The sequence below is a fragment of the Bufo gargarizans genome, chromosome 1 (assembly GCF_014858855.1).
Source record: "Bufo gargarizans isolate SCDJY-AF-19 chromosome 1, ASM1485885v1, whole genome shotgun sequence".
NCBI classification, from domain to species: Eukaryota; Metazoa; Chordata; class Amphibia; order Anura; family Bufonidae; genus Bufo; species Bufo gargarizans.
The window spans coordinates 225,476,652-225,490,866 of record NC_058080.1 but is presented as its reverse complement, the minus strand read 5'-3'; positions in this window follow the sequence as shown (position 1 = coordinate 225,490,866).

Genomic DNA, 14,215 nt, shown 5'->3' with positions numbered 1-14,215 from the left:
TAACACTCTGATGCTCATATCTGAGGGGCTGGAGGGGTGAAGACAAGGGTGGACTGAAAACTCATGGGGCCCCCGAGCAATACAATGGGGCCCCTGTGTCCCGCCTACCCTCAATTCACACCCACACACAGCCCCACTCACATATTGCGCCGCCCGCATCACCTACACTTGGTACAGAATTAATCTTTACCATCCCGCTCCATCTTCTCCAACCACCCAGCACCCTTACTCACATAAAACAAGTAATATATATATATATATATATATATATATATATATATTATAGCTTACAGTGAATTACTGTAAATACTTACAGTTCTGAAGACTCCAGCAGGCTCAGGATCAGTGCTCTGGGCAGGGGGCAGCTGGACTCAGGGCTGGAAGTGGGCACCGCTCTGCAGTTCAGGGGACAATAAGAAAAAAAAAAATTCATTACACCTCAGGTCAGACCACCAATCAGACCCCAATGTTAATCAGACCTCAGCTGACAGCCCCAATCAGACCCCCAATGTAAATAAGACCCCAATAAGACCTCAAATCAGACGTCAGCTCAGACCCCAATGTAAATTACCCCTAATCAGACCTCAGATGAGAGCCCCGTGCTTCTCATCAGCCTCCACTATCAGCCCTTATGCATCTCATCAGCCCCCATTATGCCTATCACCCCCCATTATGCGCCTCTCAGCCAGCCCCCATTATGCCTCTGTCCCCATATTATGTACCCCTCACAGTAGATATGCCCAGATATGTGCCCCCTAACGGTAGTTATGCCCAGATTATGTGCCCCTCACAGTAGTTATGCCAGATTATGTGCCCCATACAGTAGATATGCCCAGATATATGCCCCCTAACGGTAGTTATGACAGATTATGTGCCCCTCACAGTAGTTATGCCCAGATATGTGCCTCCCTCACAGTAGTCATGCCAGATTATGTGCCCCTCACAGTAGATATGCCCAGATATGTGCCTCCCCACAGTAGTTATGTGTCAGATTATGTGCCCCCTCACAGTAGTTATGCCAGATTATGTGCCTCCTCACAATAGTTATGCCAGATTATGTGCCCCACACAGTAGATATGCCCAGATATGTGTCCCTCACAGTGGATATGCCCAGATATGTGCCCACTCACAGTGGATATGCCCAGATATGTGCCCACTTACAGTAGTTATGCCAGATTATGTGCCCCTCACAGTGGTTATGCCAGATTATGTGCCCCCTCACTGTGGTTATGGCCAGATATGTGCCCCCTCACAGTAGTTATGCCATATATGTGCCCCCTTAAATTAGTTATGCCCACAGCCCCCTTAAAGTAGTTATTGCCCCCAGTTTGCAGCTTTATAAAAAACAAAACATACTTACCTTTATTCCTGATGACACGCTCCCACACTCACATCGCACTGCTGGCTGTGCTGGAGGCTGATTCCCGGGCCTTCAGCGCTCCTCCCACAGCCAGCAGCGCAATGTGTGGCCATAAGGGGGAGCGCTCAGAAGAACAGTAAAGCAGGGAACGGCGAGAACTCCCTGCTTCACTATGGAAACAACAGCCCGGCAGTGACAAGAACTGCCGGGTGTGTGAGTGCGCACCGCGCGCCCCCCCTCCCCTTGCCTCTGTGCCAAACCCCCCGTCTTCCTTGCCTCATATTATACATGTTTGAGGAGCGCTCTGATGGGGCCCGGCAGGGTCACTGTACTTCATGCCGGGCCCCGTCAGAGCGCTCCATTACATGTAAGTGCAGAAGACGGCGCTGACGGTGCCCCCTAGTGGCCGCGGGCCCTCGGTCCATGCCTGAGTGCCTAAATGGTCAGTCCGCCCCTGGGTCAAGATGGGACATGTCCGGGTTCAGCTCTGAACCCAAACAACCCCTTTAAGTGCACTTAAGGTAAAAAAATTTGAACTTTTGATCAAGATGCACATTTTTATTAAAAAAATACAAATGCAGCAAAATATACAAATATACAAATTAAATCTAATTGTGTATATATATATACATATATATATATATATATATATATATATATATATATACACACTGTAACTTGTGAAAAATGAAGATTGCGGCATGTGCCTCAAACTCATATTCATACTTAGGCCACACACAAATTCCCAGGAGTCCGAGAAGCTATAATAAAATATTGGTTGAAGCTCAAGATCTTATAATTAGGTTGTGACCTTTGTAGTGACACTGAAAAAGGATCAGAATTTCCAGATAACGCCATTTAGAAAATTTACTATTGTGAATGCTAAAGAGGATAGATAATATAATCCAAAATGTGGAGTTTACATATGGAGATTTATATACCTTTCATGGAAAGAAATAGTTTGGAATGTAACTGTGTAAGGTCATGCACTTCAAGACAAGTGACAAGGAGCACTCTCCTAAGGGCAAGGACTGCACATGGGGAGTGTCCAAGGGTCTTAGGTTACATTTTGGTGCTATATTAATTTCCATAGTTTATTATGTTTGTGACATCTCTGTGGTAACCAAATATTCTCCATAGATTTGCTAGGTTCTATTAAACCATTTTTCTAGCAGCCTTGCAGTTTGCAGAAGCACACATCATTTAACCTGTACAAGGTGTGCGTCTAATGTGGATGACTGTACATGATCACACTGGCAAAGATTGAGCCCATTCTTGGGTACAGCAGCTCAGCTCCAGTTCTCTTTAAAAGGAGCTGCAGTAAGTGAGATAAGTCACTGCACAATGTATGAAGCTGTGGCGTTCCAGGCCCTCTACAATGTTTGTTTACTGGAACCATGGCTGCAGATAACAGCTCGTCGATCAGGGGGCCAGGTCTCAGATGGATAGGTCATCAATATCTTAGTCCCCCAAAAAATACCACTAACTCCTTCACGACCTCCGCCACACATGTTCGACGCATGCTGCTGGGTTTCTGTTTTTTTTTTTTAAACAGCAGAGACCCGCGGCACATGTATGCGATCAGCCATAAGGCTGATCGAGTACATTTCCCCCCTCAGATGCCGTGGTAAAATGTTACCGCAGCATCTGATCATTCCAGAAGAGGGAGCTGCTTTTTCCTGTAACAGCGTTCCCCTGCTGAGATCGGTGAACCTGTTATAGTACACTATATTTTTATACAGTACACTGTATTGTTATATTGAAAATAAAGTGTTCAGTAATGACTATGTAGCCATCAATGATCACAATGGGCAATCTATCGATATAATATATATATATATATATATATATATATTCACCCTAGGCAACAGTAAAATTCATTTTGGGGGCCCACTGTACAGCGACATGTAGATATTACCTGCCCACACAGACAGCAAGAAGATGCTACAAGATGATTTTGGGGTTATCTGCAACAACTTCTAAAGGTGGGTCCCAGGGAAGAGAGGATACTGGCTGGCCTGTTCCTAGTGGCCATCTTACCCAGTTTTTTTTAAATACTGATATAGGTTATTTGAGTTGCTGTGCTGGTGGAGTGTGGGACCACCTTTCTCAGGGGCCCACCGGATATTACCCTGTTCCACTGTGGGCCAGTCTGAGGCCTGATACCTGACAATAGGCCATCAATATCTGATTGGTAGGGGTTGAACACCCGGCACCCCCACCAATTATCTGTTCTGCAGTAGCTCAGGTGCTTAAAGTAGGCCCCGAAACTACACAGCTCTGTAGTGTACTAGATAGAGCTGGTCACTGCAGCACTACTCCCATTCACTGCAGAGCAGGGTGCAGGGTTTCAGACACCCACCAATCACAAAGTGATAGCCCTGATCATATCTAAATCATATTTAAGTCAGCTGGTTTTTGGCCTTATTTATAATAGGGATTGTCTCAAAAATTGTCTCAACTGCTCTCCACTCCTGAATTGCCGTAGATATAGCAGATTAAAATAAGTCAGAATGCGAGAGTTTGAATGTACTAAATTGAACAAGTTTCGTGTGCCACTTTCATAAATTTGGTGCACGGACCTTTACACAGATAGACAAATGTAAAGACAAACTTCTTTTTTTCCCTCGTTGATATATCAGGGCCATAGAATTAAATTACCAAGAATGCAGCACATTATTGTAGTTGCTTCACATGAGAGTAGCATGCCTCACAGACACAGACTGAACCCTTCCTTTGTTCCCAGGTCACATCAATAGCTCTGCATGCCAGGAGGCAGGAAAGCAGACTGGTTCTGGATTAGTGAGAAAAGACAGCTAATCCACCAAAGGGGGGCAGCACTGGACGTTTTCATGATTATAACACTTGGTGCTTCTTATATCAGGTTGGGGCTCCCTCTTCTGTTTCTACAGACAATTAACTAGTAAAAATCAGAAAATCAGTGCAAAGAATTGAAACACAAATACTCAGATACAGAATGGAGTCTGCAGATTTCATGTTAATATCATATGTTCAATGGTTTCACATATATTTACAATATGCCAAAAATTCATATCAGAATATAGGTTAGCAGAAAAATATTATGTAAAACAGCCCAGAGTTAAACTTTTATTAGCTGTTATCATCAAGAAAACATGGGAGAGTTTATATTATATTTATATTAATTATTTTATCATTATTATTATTATTGTTGTCATGTTGCCGTTCCACAAATTAATTAATTTGCAATATTATTGTTCATATTGTTAAGAATAGATCTTTTTATTGATAGAAGTGAGAAAAATATGGAATGCACATGGAAGGTATCCTTATTTTGTGGGTCTGTGGTTTGCAGATCGAAATACGGACACGGTCGTGTGCATGAAGCCAAACTGACAGTGATCTGTTTTCACATCCATCAGTCTTTTCATGATGTCAGCCATTGACATAAATAAAATTATTCCTTTTTTTTTTGCATCAATTTGAGTCCCACATAAATGAATATGGTAGTGTGACAGTAATTATAATGTAATTTTAAATACATACCCCCCCCACCCCCATTTTATACCTACCTAATCCTTCTCATTACATGAACAATTTTTTTTTTTCTGTGCAGGTTTTTGTGTAGCAGTCACACTGTTAGGCCTTTTGCACACGACCGTGGTTTGGTTCCGCATCTGATCCACATTTTTTTGCGGCTCTGGTGCGGATCCATTGACTTTAATAGGGCCGCAAAAGATTCGAATAGCACTCTGTGTACTGTCCGCATCTGTTGCTCTGTTCCGTGGCCCTAAAAAAATTATAGATCATGTCCTATTCTTGTCCGTTTTGCAGACAAGAATAGGCATTTCTTTAATGGGCCGTCTGTTCCGTCCCGCTAATTGCGGAACGCACACAGGCGACATCCGTGTTTTGTGTATTTGCTAATTTGCGGACCGCAAAACACGGCATGTTCGTGTCCAAGAGGCCTTAGAGCCACCTGCTTAGAGTGATCCATGGGTCTCTGGAGCAATGAGAATAGGTAAGTGTAAGTGAGTAGGTGTGTGGAAAAAAAAAAGCTTACTTATTATCTGGTAATTACCTCCAGCCCCCCGAGAGGAGCCAGAGCAAAGGATGGGAGTGGTAGTGGCTCTGGTTGTAACAGTCAATCACAGTGGCTTTCCTTGCAAAGTTGCTCCCTAGGGCAAACCCTAGAGAGCAACGTTGCTCTTTTCCTGGTCAAACCCTGGTTCTGGTTTGTATGGGTGCAAGCAGGGGTGGACTGGGAACTTAAAGTGTCCATGGAAAAAATACTAAAAGTAGCCCCGTTTTGTAGTTGTGTCCAAATAGATGGAAGTCAGGGCCAGCCATACCATATTGTGGCACATTATACCACCCCAACTGAGCCAAATACCACAGTCCATCACAAAATACATCCTCAAAAACTTCCACTGGACGTCTGTGAGGAGGGCCCAGGCGGCCCCCTGGGCATCGGCCCCCTGAGATATTTCCCTGTAAGGTCTATGGTCAATAGAAGTAGCAGAATAAACTGCCTGTAGCAGGGCTCCATGCATTGGAGTCTAAGAGAATGATTGCTTGTTATAGTTCCCTATGGGAACCATAAAAAAAAGTGAAATAAAAATTAAAACAACGTTTTTAAAAATATATATTTTTTTATAGAAATTAAGATCACCTTTCTCCAAAATAAAAAATAAAAAAACAAAAATACACATCATAGGTATCGCCACGCTGTGAAAAATGTTCTCCCCCTCTCAGCAAAATGGAAAAAAGCCTCAAAATTGCTGATTCGCTATTTTTGGTTGCTTCATTTCCCACAAAAAAATAAATAAAAAGTGATCAAAAAGTTGTACTCACCCCAGAATGGAATCAATGAAAAGTACAGATCGCCCAGCAAAAAATGAGATCCCACACAGCTCCATACACATAACTACAAAAAAGTTATAGTCGTCAGAATATGGTGACAAGAAAATAAAAGAGATTTTTTTCAAGGTTTTTATTATTTTATCAGTATCAAAATGATTCCTACTAGAGATGAGCGAATTTTTGAAAAGTTCGATTCGGCTGATTCAACGAATTTTCCCCCAAAAATCGCTTTGTGATTAATTACTTCGTCACAAAGCACATTTTTTTGTAAGTAGCGGGTGTAATTACAGGGAGCTGTGATAGCGCCACCCTCCATCATTGTACCCCTCAGATGCCACGTTCATACATGATCGCGGCACCTGAGTGTAAAAACTGTGTAAAATTAACATTCAAAAAATAATTAAATCAAACTTACCGCCTCCATTCGCTCACGACGGTCCGACCACCGCCATCTTGCTTGAAGATCTGGCGCGAGATTACATCATCATGCTGGCAGGCGTGGTGACGTCATATGTTACTGTGTGCGGGATTTCGGCAGAGATCTTCAATCAAGGTGGCGGCTGGTCGCCCGTCGGGAGCAAATGGAGGAGGTAAGTATTTTTATTTATTTACACTATTTCAGGTTAGATCGATTCGCTTACACGAATCACGAGGAAATTCAGCTTCGAGGCGAATCAAATTTATCCTGAAATTCGGATCGATTTCCACTTTGTGGGATTCGATTGGCTCATCTCTAGTTTCAACATACAGTGGTCATCCCAGAACCAATTAATATTGTAATTTGAGAGACCACTGTATACAGTGGTCCCTCAAGATTCAATGGCCTCAGGACACAATATGTTCAGCATAAAATGGTCTTTTCTGGCCTATCGCAAGTTGAAACTAGACTCAACATACAATGTCTCAGACTCAGATCCAACCAATCAAGGTCACTTCTCTGGTAAAATAGCTGGATTAGTTGCTAGTTAGTAGCTATTCCTGACTGTTATATGTAAGGACTTTTTTTATCTGTCTTAGTTATCTGCTTATTTTTCTTAAAGAGGACCTTTCACCAGAGTAAAACTTCTAAAGTAACTATAGGCATATAGAGCGGCGCCCAGGGGCCCCCTGCCCTTATTGTTATACCTGGGCGCCGCTCCGTTCTCCCGTTATTGCCTCCGGTATCTTCACAGTTAGGCTCCACCCAGGGGAACCTGCCGGTGCCTCCTTCTCCCATGCTGCAGCGCTGGCCAATCACAGCGCTCAGCTCATAGCCTGAGAGGCTTTTTTCTCTCTCAGGCTATGAGCTGAGCGCTGTGATTGGCCAGCGCTACAGCATGGGAGAATGAGCCGACGGCAGGTTCCGCTGGGTGGAGCCTAACTGTGAAGATATCGGAGGCAATAACGGGAGAACTGAGCGGCGCCCAGGTATAACAGTAAGTGCAGGGGGGTCCCTGGGCGCCGCTCTACATGCCTGTATAGTTACTTTAGAAGTTTTATTCTGGTGAAAGGTCCTCTTTAAATGTTCACTTTCTGTTATTTTGGATGAAATTTTAGGGCTTTGGAACTGATTACTCAACTTACAATCGTTTCAAGGTCCTCCTGGAACCAATTAGTATTGTAACTTGAGGGACCACTGTATTCTTATGCATATAGCTGTCTGTTTATTTAATTAATTATTAAACACACGCCCATGGTGCAGATTTATGGTGTACCTTCTACAGTCACATTTTTCAAAAATACAGTAATTGCGTGGATTTGAGAAAAAAATAAATCAGTCTGGGTTTTATAGCATGCCATGGAAATCATTTCTTGGAGAATGCCAGCAGGTTTCACCCACCGGCATATATATTTTCACGCTAATACATATCTATGTAAACCTGGCCTTAAGCGGTTTTCTAGTTTACATCAACATCCTCAAATGGTTAAAATAACCATTTATTAAGGTTGCTGTAATTATGTAATGTATTTCTTTTAACTTTATTGCTCCTATTTTCCGTCTGGGCTGTGATCACATGACCATGTCCATGCCGCTCGTTTTTATTTCCTGTGATGTTATTTCTATGTAGGGACAGTGATAGGGGAGTCTCTATATAACTAACTGGGTGGGAGGAGCTATAAACCAGTTGGGTGTTCTTAGGGGCGGTGCTGGAGCTGTGTGAGACAAAGGGGAAGTGCATCATGGGTTTGGTGGATGCAGCAACAGGAAATGCTTCATACAGGATATAAATAAACCAGAGTGATTTGTCTACATGGTGGAAATGGGTCAGGACAGAAGTCCAAATTGAAAAAAAAAAAGCATAGGGAAGATGTACCTGAGGTAACAAACTACATGAGCATATGCGTTATAAACCATAGTAATCTTGAAAAACCCCTTTAAGAAGTCATCCACTCCAGTTCTTAGAAATAGACTGTAGTGATAAACAGTCATATAATTAGATCCACATGGCTGGAGAAAGATAATAGATGTTAATGTGCTTCCTGTAGCCAATTTACTTAAAAAAAACAATCCCTCATGTCACACACTGAAACAGCAGCCCGACATTAGATAGAAGCGTCAGCACTCAAAAGATTACCAAAATCCCTTTACTGCTTCTTCAAACCAGGCTGTAAAAATAAGTCTACATTTGTATTGTATAATGTCTTTGGAGGCATCTTAACCGTTTTCAGTGTGTGGCAAGTAAGTGATGAGCAACGAGTATCTCTTCCTTTGACTGCAGGCTATAAATGTCTCTTGACGATGGGATGTCTTTGTCTTTTTGTTTCCTAGGTTTACTTGCTTCCTAAAAGATGCATGGTCTTCAGAGACATTTGCCACACAGCAAAGAAAGTGAGTCAGCAGGATCATGTAGCAGCCGCATAGACAACCTAATCCACCCTGGATTTGGCCTACTCTGACGGCCTGTATTTCCTGTCTGTACCCGCCTATGCGCTATGAAAACTTCCCAAAGCATAACAAAACTTGACAAAACAGACTTTTTTCAAGAATGCTAAAAACCTTTACCGTCCTGGGTAAACTTCAAAAGACATTTATGAATCGTTGACGATTCTGGCATGTTTTTTAAATGAAGGACATAATATTTTTGAGGATTAGCCTTGAGCTTTTAATGACAAGGAAATTCCCGCGTTTTTAACAATGATGGAGGATTTTAGGTGTTAGTTTACATAGTATCATATGCTGCATTTTTGGCAATAATCTATTCTACTTTTATAAAAAGACGCTGGAGCTACAAAGATGTCTTGGAGGACAAAGCAGTGGAAGAATGACACTAAACAAGTTCCATGTGCTACTTGGTTATGTCATAGAAACAGACACATCTCTCTTCAGGTCTGACACTTAAGAATTTTTCAGTTTAACTATGAAATACTTTCATAGCAGACTGCAGAGTGCAAAGGGGAATGGCTTTGTTAATCTGCAGTGCATACAAATGTTTTAATATTTGGAGTGGCTTGTAAATCAGAACTACACTGAACTAGTGCACATATAATTCTAATACGCAGGAACTAGTGCACATATAATTCTAATACGCAGGAACTAGTGCACATATAATTCTAATACGCAGGAACTAGTGCACATATAATTCTAATACGCAGGAACTAGTGCACATATAATTCTAATACGCAGGAACTAGTGCACATATAATTCTAATACACAAGAACTAGTGCACATATAATTCTAATACGCAGGAACTAGTGCACATATAATTCTAATACACAGGAACTAGTGCACATATAATTCTAATACGCAGGAACTAGTGCACATATAATTCTAATACGCAGGAACTAGTGCACATATAATTCTAATACACAAGAACTAGTGCACATATAATTCTAATACGCAGGAACTAGTGCACATATAATTCTAATACACAGGAACTAGTGCACATATAATTCTAATACGCAGGAACTAGTGCACATATAATTCTAATACGCAGGAACTAGTGCACATATAATTCTAATACACAAGAACTAGTGCACATATAATTCTAATACGCAGGAACTAGTGCACATATAATTCTAATACACAGGAACTAGTGCACATATAATTCTAATACGCAGGAACTAGTGCACATATAATTCTAATACGCAGGAACTAGTGCACATATAATTCTAATACACAAGAACTAGTGCACATATAATTCTAATACGCAGGAACTAGTGCACATATAATTCTAATACACAAGAACTAGTGCACATATAATTCTAATACGCAGGAACTAGTGCACATATAATTCTAATACACAGGAACTAGTGCACATATAATTCTAATACACAGGAACTAGTGCACATATAATTCTAATACGCAGGAACTAGTGCACATATAATTCTAATACACAAGAACTAGTGCACATATAATTCTAATACGCAGGAACTAGTGCACATATAATTCTAATACGCAGGAACTAGTGCACATATAATTCTAATACACAGGAACTAGTGCACATATAATTCTAATACACAGGAACTAGTGCACATATAATTCTAATACACAGGAACTAGTGCACATATAATTCTAATACGCAGGAACTAGTGCACATATAATTCTAATACACAGGAACTAGTGCACATATAATTCTAATACGCAGGAACTAGTGCACATATAATTCTAATACACAAGAACTAGTGCACATATAATTCTAATACGCAGGAACTAGTGCACATATAATTCTAATACACAAGAACTAGTGCACATATAATTCTAATACGCAGGAACTAGTGCACATATAATTCTAATACACAGGAACTAGTGCACATATAATTCTAATACGCAGGAACTAGTGCACATATAATTCTAATACACAGGAACTAGTGCACATATAATTCTAATACGCAGGAACTAGTGCACATATAATTCTAATACACAGGAACTAGTGCACATATAATTCTAATACGCAGGAACTAGTGCACATATAATTCTAATACACAAGAACTAGTGCACATATAATTCTAATACGCAGGAACTAGTGCACATATAATTCTAATACACAAGAACTAGTGCACATATAATTCTAATACGCAGGAACTAGTGCACATATAATTCTAATACGCAGGAACTAGTGCACATATAATTCTAATACACAGGAACTAGTGCACATATAATTCTAATACGCAGGAACTAGTGCACATATAATTCTAATACACAAGAACTAGTGCACATATAATTCTAATACGCAGGAACTAGTGCACATATAATTCTAATACACAGGAACTAGTGCACATATAATTCTAATACGCAGGAACTAGTGCACATATAATTCTAATACGCAGGAACTAGTGCACATATAATTCTAATACGCAGGAACTAGTGCACATATAATTCTAATACGCAGGAACTAGTGCACATATAATTCTAATACGCAGGAACTAGTGCACATATAATTCTAATACACAAGAACTAGTGCACATATAATTCTAATACGCAGGAACTAGTGCACATATAATTCTAATACGCAGGAACTAGTGCACATATAATTCTAATACACCAGAACTAGTGCACACATAATTCTAATACGCAGGACCTACACTCACCTAAAGAATTATTAGGAACACCTGTTCTATTTCTCATTAATGCGATTATCTAGTCAACCAATCACATGGCAGTTGATTCAATGCATGTAGGGTTGTGGTCCTGGTCAAGACAATCTCCTGAACTCCAAACTGAATGTCAGAATGGGAAAGAAGGGTGATTTAAGCAATTTTGAGCGTGGCATGGTTGTTGGTGCCAGACGGGCCGGTCTGAGTATTTCACAATCTGCTCAGTTACTGGGATTTTCATGCACAACCATTTCTAGGGTTTACAAAGAATGGTGTGAAAAGGAAAAAACATCCAGTATGCAGCAATCCTGTGGGCGAAAATGCCTTGTTGATGCTAGAGGTCAGAGGAGAATGGGCCGACTGATTCAAGCTGATAGAAGAGCAACGTTGACTGAAATAACCACTCGTTACAACCGAGGTATGCAGCAAAGCATTTGTGAAGCCACAACACGCACAACCTTGAGGTGGATGGGCTACAATAGCAGAAGACCCCACCGGGTACCACTCATCTCCACTACAAATAGGAAAAAGAGGCTACAATTTGCACGAGCTCACCAAAATTGGACTGTTGAAGACTGGAAAAATGTTGCCTGGTCTGATGAGTCTCGATTTCTGTTGAGACATTCAAATGGTAGAGTCTGAATTTGGCGTAAACAGAATGAGAACATGTATCCATCATGCCTTGTTACCACTGTGCAGGCTGGTGGTGGGTGGTGTAATGGTGTGGGGGATGTTTTCTGGGCACACTTTAGGCCCCTTAGTGCCAATTGGCCATTATTTAAATGCCACGGGCTACCTGAGCATTGTTTCTGACCATGACCACCATGTACCCATCCTCTGATGGCTACTTCCAGCAGGATAATGCACCATGTCACAAAGCTCGAATCATTTCAAATTGGTTTCTTGAACATGACAATGAGTTCATTGTACTAAAATGGCCCCCACAGTCACCAGACCTCAACCCAATAGAGCATCTTTGATGTGGTGGAACAGGAGCTTCGTGCCCTGGATGTGCATCCCTCAAATCTCCGTCAACTGCAAGATGCTATCCTATCAATATGGACCAACATTTCTAAAGAATGCTATCAGCACCTTGTTGAATCAATGCGACTGTAGAATTAAGGCAGTTCTGAAGGCAAAAGGGGGCCCAACACCGTAATAGTATGGTGTTCCTAATAATTCTTTAGGTGAGTGTAGTGCACATATAATTCTAATACACAGGAACTAGTGCACATATAATTCTAATACGCAGGAACTAGTGCACATATAATTCTAATACACAAGAACTAGTGCACATATAATTCTAATACACAAGAACTAGTGCACATATAATTCTAATACACAGGAACTAGTGCACATATAATTCTATTACACAAGAACTAGTGCACATATAATTCTAATACACAGGAACTAGTGCACATATAATTTTAATACACCAGAACTAGTGCACATATAATTCTAATACACAGGAACTAGTGCACATATAATTCTAATACGCAGGAACTAGTGCACATATAATTCTAATACACAAGAACTAGTGCACATATAATTCTAATACACAGGAACTAGTGCACATATAATTCTAATACACCAGAACTAGTGCACATATAATTCTATTACACAGGAACTAGTGCACATATAATTCTAATACACCAGAACTAGTGCACATGTAATTCTAATACACAGGAACTAGTGCACATATAATTCTAATACGCAGGAACTAGTGCACATTTAATTCTATTACACAAGAACTAGTGCACATATAATTCTAATACACAGGAACTAGTGCACATATAATTCTAATACGCAGGAACTAGTGCACATATAATTCTATTACACAAGAACTAGTGCACATATAATTCTAATACACCAGAACTAGTGCACATATAATTCTAATACACAGGAACTAGTGCACATATAATTCTAATACGCAGGAACTAGTGCACATATAATTCTAATACGCAGGAACTAGTGCACATATAATTCTAATACGCAGGAACTAGTGCACATATAATTCTAATACACAAGAACTAGTGCACATATAATTCTAATACGCAGGAACTAGTGCACATATAATTCTAATACACAAGAACTAGTGCACATATAATTCTGATATGCAGGAACTAGTGCACATGTAATTCTAATACACCAGAACTAGTGCACATATAATTCTAATACGCAGGACCTACACTCACCTAAAGAATTATTAGGAACACCTGTTCTATTTCTCATTAATGTGATTATCTAGTCAACCAATCACATGGCAGTTGCTTCAATGCATGTAGGGTTGTGGTCCTGGTCAAGACAATCTCCTGAACTCCAAACTGAATGTCAGAATGGGAAAGAAAGGTGATTTAAGCAATTTTGAGCGTGGCATGGTTGTTGGTGCCAGACGGGCCGGTCTGAGTATTTCACACTCTGCTCAGTTACTGGGATTTTCACGCACAACCATTTCTAGGGTTTACAAAGAATGGTGTGAAAAGGGAAAAACATCCAGTA